This window comes from Eschrichtius robustus, chromosome 1 (genome assembly GCF_028021215.1).
Source record: "Eschrichtius robustus isolate mEscRob2 chromosome 1, mEscRob2.pri, whole genome shotgun sequence".
Classification (NCBI taxonomy): Eukaryota; Metazoa; Chordata; class Mammalia; order Artiodactyla; family Eschrichtiidae; genus Eschrichtius; species Eschrichtius robustus.
The window spans coordinates 133142114-133154304 of NC_090824.1; positions in this window are offsets into that span (position 1 = coordinate 133142114).

The window sequence follows — 12191 nt, forward strand, 5'->3', positions numbered from 1 at the left end:
GATTTCTTAAACAGAATACACATGTACATAAAAATAACACTAATCACAAAAGAAAAATTTATACATTGTATTTCATTAAAATTAAGAACGGGGCTTCCCTGGTGGTGCAGTGATTAAGAATCCGCCTGCCAATGCAGGGGACATGGGTTCAAGCCCTCGTCCAGGAAGATCCCACATGCCGCGGAGCAACTAAGCCCGTGCACCACAACTACTGAGCCTGCGCTCTAGAACCTGCGAGCCACAACTACTGAGCCCACGTGTCACAACTACTGAAGCCTATGTGCCTAGAGCCCATGCTCTGCAACAAGAGAAGCCACCGCAATAAGAAGCATGTGCACCGCAATGAAGAGTAGCCCCTGCTCATCACAACGAGAGAAAGCCCATGCACAGCAACAAAGACCCAACGCAGCCAAAAATAAAATAAATAAAATAAATTTATTAAAAAAATAAAATAAAATTAAGAATGTCTGTTCATCAAAAGATACCATTAGGAAGGTGAAAAGCCAAGTCATGACTAGAAGAAGATACCTGAGAAAGAACTTGAACTATAATGAAGGAGACTGGTTTGTGATTTTTTCAGTATGTGCTGTACTCTGACTGAGTAATCCTATTCCTAGGATTTATTCTCAACAGAAATGCCTGTGTCTGTTCACTAAAATTCATGTACAAGAATGTTTATAGCAGTTCTGCTCATAATAGCCGAAAACCAGACACAACTCAAGTGTCCAACAAGAGAAGAGTGGATAAATATATTGTAGTATATTCATACAGATGGAACATTATAAAGCAATTAAAAAGTAAGAACCACTGATGCATGCAACAAAATGGATAAATCTCACAGACACTATGTTGAGCAATAGAAGACAGACACAAAAGATTACTTAGGTATGATTACATTATATGAAGTTGAAAAACAATCAGATGAGTCAGTGGTGATAGAAGTAAGATGGCTGGTTACATTTTGCAAAGGTACAGTAATAATGGGGCTACTGGAAATGTACTATATTGTTATCTTGCTGGTGATTATATGTATGCATTCATATGTATAATTCATCAGACTAATAAGTGAGTTCATCAAGGTTACAGAATGCAAGATCAGTATACAAAAATCAAGTGTATTTCTATACACTAGCAATGAACATTATGAAAATGAAATTTTTAAAAAATTCCATTTACAAAAGCATCAAAAAGAAAATAAATATTTAGATATAAATTTAACAAAAGAAGTGCAATACTTGTATACTGAAAACTACAAAACATCATTAAAGAAATTAGAGAACATCTAAATAAATGCAAGGACATCCCATGTTTGTGGATCGAAAGACTTAATATTGTTTAGATGGCAATCTTTGCCAAATTGATCTACAGATTTGTAATCCCTATCAAAAGACTGGCTTGCTTTTTCTGCAGAAATGTAAAGTTGATTCTAAAATTCATATGGAAATATAAGGTACCTAGAACAGCCAAAATCAACTTGAAAAAGACGAATAAGATTGGAGGACTCACTGTTTCTAATTTCAAATCTTGCTAAAAAGTTACAGTAATCGAGACAGTACTGGCAGAAGAAAAGACGTATAGATCAATAGAATAGGACCCAGAGTCCAGAAATAAACCCGTATATATTATATCTTGAAAAAAAAACCCTCAAAGTGTATCATAGACCTAAATATAAGAAGTAAAACTGTAAAACTCTCAGAACACATAGGGATAAATCTTTGTGACCTTGAGTTAGGCAATGGTTTCTTAGATATGACACCAAAAGCACAGTGACATAAGAAAAAATAAATTGGACTACATCTAAATTAACAACTTTTATGTTGCAAACAGTACCATCAAGAAAGTAAAAAGAGGGACTTCCCTGGTGGTCCAGTGGGTAAGACTCTGTGCTCCCACTGCAGGAGGCCCGGGTTTGATCCCTGGTCAGGGAACTAGATCCCACATGCATGCCACAACTAAGAAGTCCGCGTGCTGCCACTAAAGATCCCGCATGCCGCAACTAAGACCCGGGGCAGCCTAAATAAATAAATAAATGTTTAAAAAAAAATTATTTGAAGAAAAGAAAGTAAAAAGACAATCCACATAATTACCAATGGGTCACTGAAAATGAAACCCAAATAGCTCCTGAACATATTAAAAGATGTTCAACCTCATTAACACTGCACTACCATTTTTCATCCGTCAGGCAAATGCTAAAAATTTTGATAGCACATTCTTATACTGGAGAATGTAAACTGGTACTACCTCTGTGGAGGGCAATTTTGCAATAAGAATCAAAATGTTTAAAATATACTTCTTTTTCTTTTTTTTTTTTTGACCCAGCAATTCAATTTCTAGGAATTTAATTCTGCAGATATACTCACACATAAGGAAAGTGATTTCATATGCAGTCAGTCATTCACTATATTTTTATTGGTAAAAATAAATCAGTAAACAAATATCTATCAGAGAGACTGAATAAATAATGGAGCTGTTAAAGAGAATGAGGAAGCTCTTTATGAATTAAGAGGGAATATTGTCCAAGATAAAAATTTTTTTAAGGTGGAGAAAAATTGTATGGTAAATTATTATATATGTAGAATTATATGAGTATATATATAACATCTATATACACACATCTATAAAGCAATTAGATATAAATATATAAATGAGTTTTTAAGGTAAAAAATTATACATATATAATAAATTATATATATATACATTTTTAAAGATGAAGAATAAATTGTATATATAAAACAAAGTATATATACAGTAAAATCTTCAGTTAAAAAATAGAAGTGGTAAAAAAAACAAGCCTATCCCCTTATCTCAGACTCTGTTCTCTCCAATTCATACTGCATACCACTAGGTTAAATTCCTAAAATTCTAGGCTTCATCAGTTTATTAAAACATAAAACTCTGATTCAGTAGATTCTGGGTGATCTGAGGTTCTGCAATTCTAACAGCTGCTAGGTGATGCTTTTGTTACTGGTTCATGGACCACCATTTGAGAAGCAAGGCGCTAGGACCCACAGACTTCGACTTCACACGACATTTGCCATTTGAAACTTTGTTTTATAGTGTGTGAATATCTTGCCTACTCAAATGCATTTTATATTCCAAGAGAGCTTTCAGCAACACTTGCACAGCTGATTATTTTTTCCTTCTCAAAACATTTTTCCCTCCTGCTTGTTGTCATTACAGTTCTCAAGTTTCGCTTGTATCTCAATGGCGTCACCTTTCAGTCTTTGCATAGTATGTGCTTAATAAATAAATAAATCTTCTATGCAGATCCATTACCTACTCTTGCGTATTAATGTAAACACCATGCCCTAGCTCCTGAATGGGGTTAGAGAACCTTTCTCAGACTGGCTCAACAAGAGTTGAGCACAAGAGTTTACAGATTGTGTAGTTAGGACAACAGCCATACGAGTGAAGCCTTGGTGATAAAGCCAGGGACCCAGAGACTCCAGATCATATACTCATTGATTAGATTATCAAATATAATTTTGCTTTAGTTTGAGGGTTTAGAGCTGGTCACATTTTATTTATTTTTTAATTTTTTATTTATTTATTTTTTGAATTTTATTTATTTTTTTATACAGCAGGTTCTTATTAGTTATCCATTTTATACATATTAGTGTATACATGTCCATCCCAATCTCCCAATGCATCCCACCACCACCACCACCCACCCCGCCACTTTCCCCCCTTGGGAGCTGGTCACATTTTAAAACAAAGTATTTGTTAGGCTGAACCTCACAATGTTTTTTATGCATGGATAGTTAGGGTATTTTCAGCCACATGTAATAAGGCCTAACTCACTCAGGCTCAAACAATATGGAATTTTATGATCTCACAAAACAGAAAATCCAGTGGTTAGAATGTCTCCAGGTAGGGTGCAACCACCTGCCGGCCCGATGTCTATGCTACCCTTTCAGCTCTGCCCTCCTCGGTCTGTTGGGTGGCTCAAATCGCTTCCCTCCAGTGGCTTCCCTCTTGGTCACATGATGGCTGCCAGCAGCGGTAGTGGTAATATGAATCCTTACTCACTTACGCATGGAGAGAAAAAGGACCTACTCACTTACTATGGAACCTAAGTCTTTCCCTTCAGTTTGTGGGGATCAGTTTTGGTTTACCCCCAGACCAATAAGAGTCACCATGAGAATACTGTGTGCTCACTGCCTTAAGCCTGGCTCTGGAGCAAATAGCTAACACAGACATGGGGGTGGGATTACTAAATTTGCCCTAGTCAAAATAAAGCTCCTAGGACTAGGGATTAGGTCAGCTCCAAAGATACATATAGAATTCATGGGGGAGAAGGGGATAGTTGAATAAAAATCAAGGTTACTTAGGAAGGAGAAGGGGGAATTCTGAAATTATAAATTATGTTTATATAATATAATTATATTTTTATATTGTAATAGTATAATAGCTTTTATAATAAAATTTTTACTTGTTCTTTACACAGCTAGCCTCAGAATAATGTATACACTCATTTATTTGATAGTAAAACCTTAATTATAAGTGCCAAGAGGTAAGAGCTCAACTGACTCTGGACGCGGAGTTAATTTAGGGAAAAGTATCATTAAGCCCAGGATCCTGGGTTCTACTGTTGAGCTCAGCAGATCTTCTGCCTCTTTCCCTGTTTCTCTTAATATAGCCCCAAATTATGTGAACTGATATCTGTGCCCAATTGATTGTTCATATATGGAGAATTCCTGTTTCTCTGCATAAACCTGAGTTGAGTTTTCTGAAGTTTAAAACAGAAGTTAAAACCCATCTTCATTCTCCTCTGCTTAGGTATCATGCTATCAAGGACTTGTTTATACAATAGACTTTATACTGGAGGTATTCAAGCAGAAGCTGTGTGAATGTTATTGATGAGATTGGTGCATCTGATCAAAGGCTGGACCAGAGAATACTTGTTAGGCATGGATGATCACGAGAATTAACTGGGTAGTTTTTAACCAATACAAATTCCATAACCTGACCATACTGAATCAGAATCTCTGGAAATGGAGCCCAAGATATGCATCTCTAAGAAGCACTACTTATAATTTTTTATAGCCAATCTATCACGAGTTCCCAGGCAAGTATTTAGGAACCCCTGAGTCAGATTTTTTTTAAAGACTGGCTTAAATTTACAAGTTAATAATCTATCACAGTGGAAAGGCCATTGCACTAGAAATTAGGCAATTGCAGTTCTAGTGCCAGCTCTGCTATTGGTCGTTTTGGTAACGGGCAAGTCAGTTTACTCTGTTGAACCTCTGTTTCTCTTTCTGAAGAATGAGGGACTTCTAAAGTCCCTATCAGCTCTACACCCAGTGAATGCTACTTGTCTGGACATTCTGAGGAACCAAGAGCATATTTAAATATTCTAATTCCCAATACTCTCTGCTGTTTAAGAGAAATTATGCATATGAAGATTATGCATAACCCCATCATAGAAGAAAGGTTCTATCTAGATGAGGTCCATAGAACTCTTAGGAGTGCTATTATTGTTATGGTAACTTTGAACAAATCTCTCTGGAAAAAGTGGTGACAAAATGCCATAAATACTCGGAGAAAAGCCTCTTTGTTTACCAATGGTAAACAAGGATGCCTGCAACTACCACCTGAAATTGTTGTGGCTCTGACTCCAGGACCAAACTTTCTGGCCTTTAACTGTTTGGTAGGATGTTACAGATCACACCATGCTTAGGCCAGCTTTTTAAGAGTATAAAATGAGGTTTGTAAAATAACTAATCGCTATAGGAAGATTTGTCTTAGGGTGTTTCGCAGTTCCATACACTTACAGCCCAATGTCCTGGCTCCATTCCTTCCCAGCACCTGTCAGTCTCTCTTTTGCCTAGTTTTCCCCAAAGAAGCCTGATACATCTTCTTAATCCCTTGCTATTTCTATGCACACTTCTGATTTCAGCTCTTTTCTTCAGTTGCCCTGGACAGATAAGTATGTAAAGGTGGCTCTCTTGCCTTGGCTCAGGGAACATGGTCTTTGAAGCCTATTCCTCCTAAGACTGTAAGGCTCACAATTCCACCATAGCCCAGATCTCTACAGAGATTTGGGTCCATCATTTATTTAAAATTCTCCTATGATCCCATTTCCTTCTGGTTATCTTGCTCTAACTCACTCATACCTAGTTTGTTTCCCTCTCCAGCCCCTGCCCTCTTCTCTCTTCCCAGCCGCCACATATAAATTCAACTTCTTTGACCCCTCCTTCTACAATTCTTCAGTCACACTCCTGACTAGCATGCTTTCATTTAAAAACTCTATTTACACTGAATAATAAATAGCTAATGTTTATTAAATACTTACTATGTGTCAGGCAATGTAATAAGCAGTTTACATGTAATATCTCAATCTTTCCACACTTCAAGAAATAAATTCTACCAGTGCCTCCATTTTACAGATGAGACCCAGAAAGATTAATTGACTTACGTAAAATCACATAGCTATGGGACTTCCCCGGTGGTCCAGTAGGTAAGACTCCGTGCTCCCAATGCAGGGGGCCCGGGATCGATCCCTGGTCTGGGAGCTAGATCTCGCACGCATACCTCAGCAAAGAAGCCCGCATGCCGCAACTAGAGATCCCACCTGCCGCAACTAAGACCCAGTGCAGCCTAAATAAATAAATATTAAAAAAAAAAAAAAAAAAAGCAGAGCTAGTTAGGTGGCGACCCAGAATTTGAAACAAACACTTTGACTCCAGAGCTTCTACTATATTGCCTCCCATAAGAGCAAAGATTAAAGGTAAAAAGCAGTAGATTAAGAAGAAAGAGGTGAGAGTCTTAAGTTTTTCTTTTTTTTGTCACTAACTAGTTAGTAATATCACCATGGGCAAATCACAGTCTTTCTAATTTTCTTATTCATAAAGTAAAGAGATTGAAGTAGAGATAACTAGTACCTCATTTCATAATATTCTGTGGTCCTATGGTGTGAAAAACGTATTTTCAGATTTTTTTTTCTGACATGATGGGCTTTGGAATTTCACCCTCCTCTCCCATATTTTCATATTTATTCCAGTACTGGCTTACATAATAACAATGAAATACAGGTATATGTTCTATTTCTGTAAAGCAAAATGAATAAAACTTTAGAAAATTTCACATCTCATCCCTATTTATCTGGCATTTTTAGATCTGATTTCTCAGTGATGGCATAAGATATTTAAACGCGGAAAATGATTGCAGTTTTGCCCAGGAAATCAGTGTTTATTTGGTATACACCATATAGTTTCCACGGCTGTAACAATTGTTTGTTACATGTTGATCTCTGAAAGAGCAATCTATTCCATTATCATTTTTTTCTGATTCCATGTTCCTATTTATTTCTTGAATTCGTTTTTCCTCATATTTATCACCCTAATTCCATTTACTTTTAAGAATTAAGGTTGAATTAGGAATTTTAACGACTCCAAAACTAAAACTTCTTATTCCTTTAAGCTGAAATATGTTAAGAGGATCACCAAGGTCAGGGAGAGAGAGAGAGAGCAGGCGGGGATAAAAGAGTAAAGCCCTTTTGCAAATAGGCATACTTAACACAAACTGAGAGCAGGTCCTTCAATCTCTGTGAGTCTTCAATCCTATAAGAATTAAAGTGTATTTGCTTGCTACTTTTTTCATTCTTTGGAAAACCTTTTAACTACCATTATAGTTATTTTGGCATTTTGCATCTTCTTTTTTTGGAGAAGTCAGTGGTAAAGGGGAAATTAAACTTAAAAAATTACCAGTTAAGCATACCTATTGTAGAAGTATAAGAAAATATAGGTAAATAAGAAAAGAAAAATCTCTTTAACTGAAATGAGATGGTTGCACAACTCTGTAAATGTATTTAAAATCCTTTGATTGTACATTTAAAATGGGTGGATCTTATGATTAGTAAATGAAAACTTAATAAAGTTTTAGAAATTCCCTTAACTCGCTCGCACAAATGCACATACACAACCTAGGACCATCCTTTAACACTGCTTTGCAGCTGCCTTTTCTTCCCTGTTTAACCACACAGTATGACCATCTTTCCAGATCAATTCATAGTTTTCTATCATATAGTATTTTTGTTTTGTTTTTGTTTTATTTAAATAAATTTATTTATTTATTTGGCTGCGTTGGGTCTTCGTTGCTGCGCGCAGGCTTTTCTCTAGTTGTGGCAAGTGTCGTTTTGGTGCACGGGCTTAGCTGCAGTAGCTCCTCTTGTTGTGGAGCATGGGCTGTAGGCACATGGGTTTCAGTAGTTGTGGCATGCAGTCTCAGTAGTTGTGGCTCGTGGGCTCTAGAGCGCAGGCTCAGTAGTTGTGGTGCACGGGCTTAGTTGCTCCCCGGCATGTGGGATCTTCCCGGACCAGGGCTCGAACCCGTGTCCCCTGCATTGGCAGGCGGATTCTTAACCACTGTGCCACCAGGGAAGTCCCTATCATATAATTTTAAATGGTAGCATAGTTTTCAATTTTTGTATTATATTATATTATAATTTGTTTAACCAATCATTCCTTGAACATTTTGCAGCCAGATTCGGGTACAAATTTCCTTAGGTTAAGTTGCTAGAAGAATTATATGCTCATTTTAAGATTTTCCATACTTATAAATTGCCCTCTAGAAAAGCTGTACTCCTACAAAGTGTCATTCTATCCCTGTTTCTCTCCCATCAAATCAGTATTAGCATTTTATAAAATCTCTACCATTCTGACAGGTGAAAATGAAATATTGGTATTAATTTCCATTTCAGTTACTAATAAAGTTAACCTTTTGGGGTCATTTATTGGACATTTGTATTTCAGCTTATGTCTTAGTACATCCCTCAAACACACTAGTATGTGTATATATGAATGTTTCTTATTAATTCATGTGAGACTTGTATACATTAAACATAAGTAACACTGGGACTTCCCTGGTGGTGCAGTGCAGGGGTCCCCAACCGCCGGGCCGTGGACCTACCAGTCTGTGGCCTGTTAGGAACCAGGCTGCACAGCAGGAGGTGAGCAGCAGGAGAGTGAGCAAAGCTTCATCTGCCGCTCCCCATCACTCCCCATAGCTTGCATTACCGCCTGGACCATCCCCCTCACCCCCCGCCCCCATTCGTGGAAAAATTGTCTTCCACAGAACCAGTCCCTGGTGCCAAAAAGGTTGTGGACCTCTGGTCCAGTGGGTAAGACTCTGTGCTCCCAATGCAGGGGGCCTGGGTTCAATCCCTGGTTGGGAAACTAGATCCCGCATACATGCCGCAACTAAGAGTCCACATGCCGCAACTAAAGATCCCGCGTGCCGCAACTAAGACCTGGTGCAGCCTAAAAAATAATAATAAATAAATAAATAAATAAATTTTTAAAAAGATAAATAACTCTCTGTCATGTATGTCAAATATTTTTCCCAGTTTGTCTTTGTTTTTTATTTATGATGCTGCTTTTACAGAAGGAAGCTTCAAATTATGTAGTCAAAACTATTAATCTTTTGCTTTATAGATATTGTTGTTGGTACTACCCTTGTAAGGCTTTTCTCACTCTCAGATGATTAAATATTCACCAATATTTCTTCTACTAATAATGTTTTCTTTCCTTATACTTAAATATTTATTTGGATTTTATTTTGATATATGACACAGGGTAAAGATCTAATTTGAAAGATTAGAAAGAATGAATGAGGAAACAAGTTAGATCTTTACCTTATTTGTTGTATGCCTTCTAAGTATTGAAAACTTTGTTATATATGTAGTTTATAGTAATAAACATGACAAGAATAGTCTCTGACCAACTATGTAATTTACAAACTCAGAGAGAAGAAAGATATTATACAAGTTTGATGAATGCTATGAAAAAGTGCTAAGTTCTAAGGTAGTGTATAGTAGGTAGGCTAACCAATTATTCTGGCATCTATTGAACAGCTGATCATGGAAAAGGAGATATTTTCGTTGGAATGAAGGGAAGTTCAATTTAAAACAACAAACATTTATTATCTCAGAGTATCTGTGGGTAAAAATCTGGGTGTGGCTTAGCTGGGTCCTTGGTCTCAGGATCTCTTACAAGGATTAAACAAGGTGTTGGCCTTGAAACAGGGCTGCAGTCTCACCTGAATGCTTCACTGCAGAAAGATTCACCTCCAAGCTGCGCTCAGGTGCTTGTTGGCAGGATTTAACTCCTCCTCAGCTTTTGAACCAAAGCTTTCAGTTCTTAATTAAGGATTCAATTCCCTACAGGCTGTGGGTTGGAGACTTCCCTCAGTTCGTTGGCATATAGGCCAGGAGAATTCAGTCTTACCCTGGAATGGGTACTTTAGCTTTGATACACTGATTTGTAAAGAATGTCTATATGAAGTAAAAATTAGCATAGCATTCGTGTTCTTAGTTCTAGATTGAGGACTAAAATGAATGTGTATACACTATGAATTTTCTGGTTGGTATACATTTCTGGCCTGTATATAAATTAATATGAGTGATTTAAGCATTCTCAGAGAATTAATTACATTTTGCATATAACAAACTTAATTCTGTACAGGATAGGAATGTCAGGAAACATTGACGATGATTAGAGTGGGCTGAAGTTGAAATAATTTATAAACTTGTTTCTCTTTCAACCACATCATGGTTATAGTTTCAAGTTGTTTTCCATTTTCTCCTTCCCATCACACAGACTATATTGTGAATACACTCCCCTGGAGTTACGTAACGTGGCAGCCCTGAGCTGAGCCACACAAGAATATACACAATTATTTTATTTTTTAATCTAATTCTGTGGGTTTTATTTTTAACTCAGGAAATTTAATTTGTATATTATATTGATTCTTTGGTAGATATTTATCAAAATTCTGAAACTGGAATTTGACTGTCAATCTTAGACTTTGACAGCAATAGCCTTAGCTAAGTGCGTATGTTCTCAACATGGGCAATATTGCCTCCAAGGGGGCAAAAACTGGTTCTTGGGGGTGTGTGTGTGAAAAAAAAAAAAGTACTCTTTATGGGACTTCCCTGGTGGCACGGTGGTTAAGAATCTGCCTGCCAATGCAGGGGAAACGGGTTCAATCCCTGGTCCAGGAAGATCCCACTGCCGCGGAGCAACTAAGCCTGTGTGCCACAACTACTGAGCCTGCACTCTAGAGCCCGTGAGCCACAACTACTGAGCCTGTGTGCCACAACTACTGAACCCGCGTGCCTAGAGCCTATGCTCCACAGCAAGAGAAGCCACTGCAGTGAGAAGCCTGTGCACCACAACAAAGAGTAGCCCCCGCTCACCACAACTAGAGAAAGCCCGTGGGCAGCAATGAAGACCCAATGCAGCCAAAAATAAATAAAATTTTTTTAAAAATTAAAAAAAAATACAGGCATATAAGAAGAGTGCAGCAACATTTTTCAACAATTTGACAAATGAATAATGGTCTGTACTCTTCAAAGGGCAACTGTTTTAAAATTGACTGAGTAATTATCTGTGTATATTCTCAGGTCTAAAACAAAACATTGTACATTTCCTGTGTCCAATAATGATAATGTAATGAGTCCGTTCCATTAAGTCAGGTAATCGTTACAATCCACTGAGGAAAATCCTATTTTTCTTCTTTTTTTTTTTTTTTAAGATGGGAAGACAGACTCTTAAGAGGTTAAGTAACTTGCCTAAGGTCATATACTTAATTAGTGGGGCTTCTAGCTCTGGAGCCTATGGGCTGACTGCCACACAATAGTGCCTCTCAAAGTTAGCAGAGTAATATTCACTTTTTCAAAACATCCCTCTGTTTGACCCTCTGCACCTGCAACCTCCCACATACAATCACCTAGAAGAAAAAAAAGACTCATAGTTCATATATGCAGTTTGTTATCATTCACAGAAAATGTGTCTGCATATAATTGCTTTGCTTTATGTAAAAATATACTAATCAATAACTTATAACTATATCATTTTAATAACATTTAGAGACAACGTAATGATTATAGTTATTTTTATTGACCTTTCAAACTCTTTAAAATGGGAACTCTGTTCAGTGCTTTGGAATTTGAGTATGTCAAAACATGCATCCAACAGGCTAAATTACCTTTTCATGAAAGCAAAATGTGAAGCAGCTTATAAAGAATTCTGGACTGTACAAGAAGTCATATATCACAAGCCCTCCATTATTACTATTACATTATTACTTCTAACTATGAGGGTATAGTTAGAAGACAGAATTGAAAAACCAGTTCTTGCCACCTTACAAAATAACTATAAAGAGTGGCATCTGGTTCCTGGAGCTGGAAG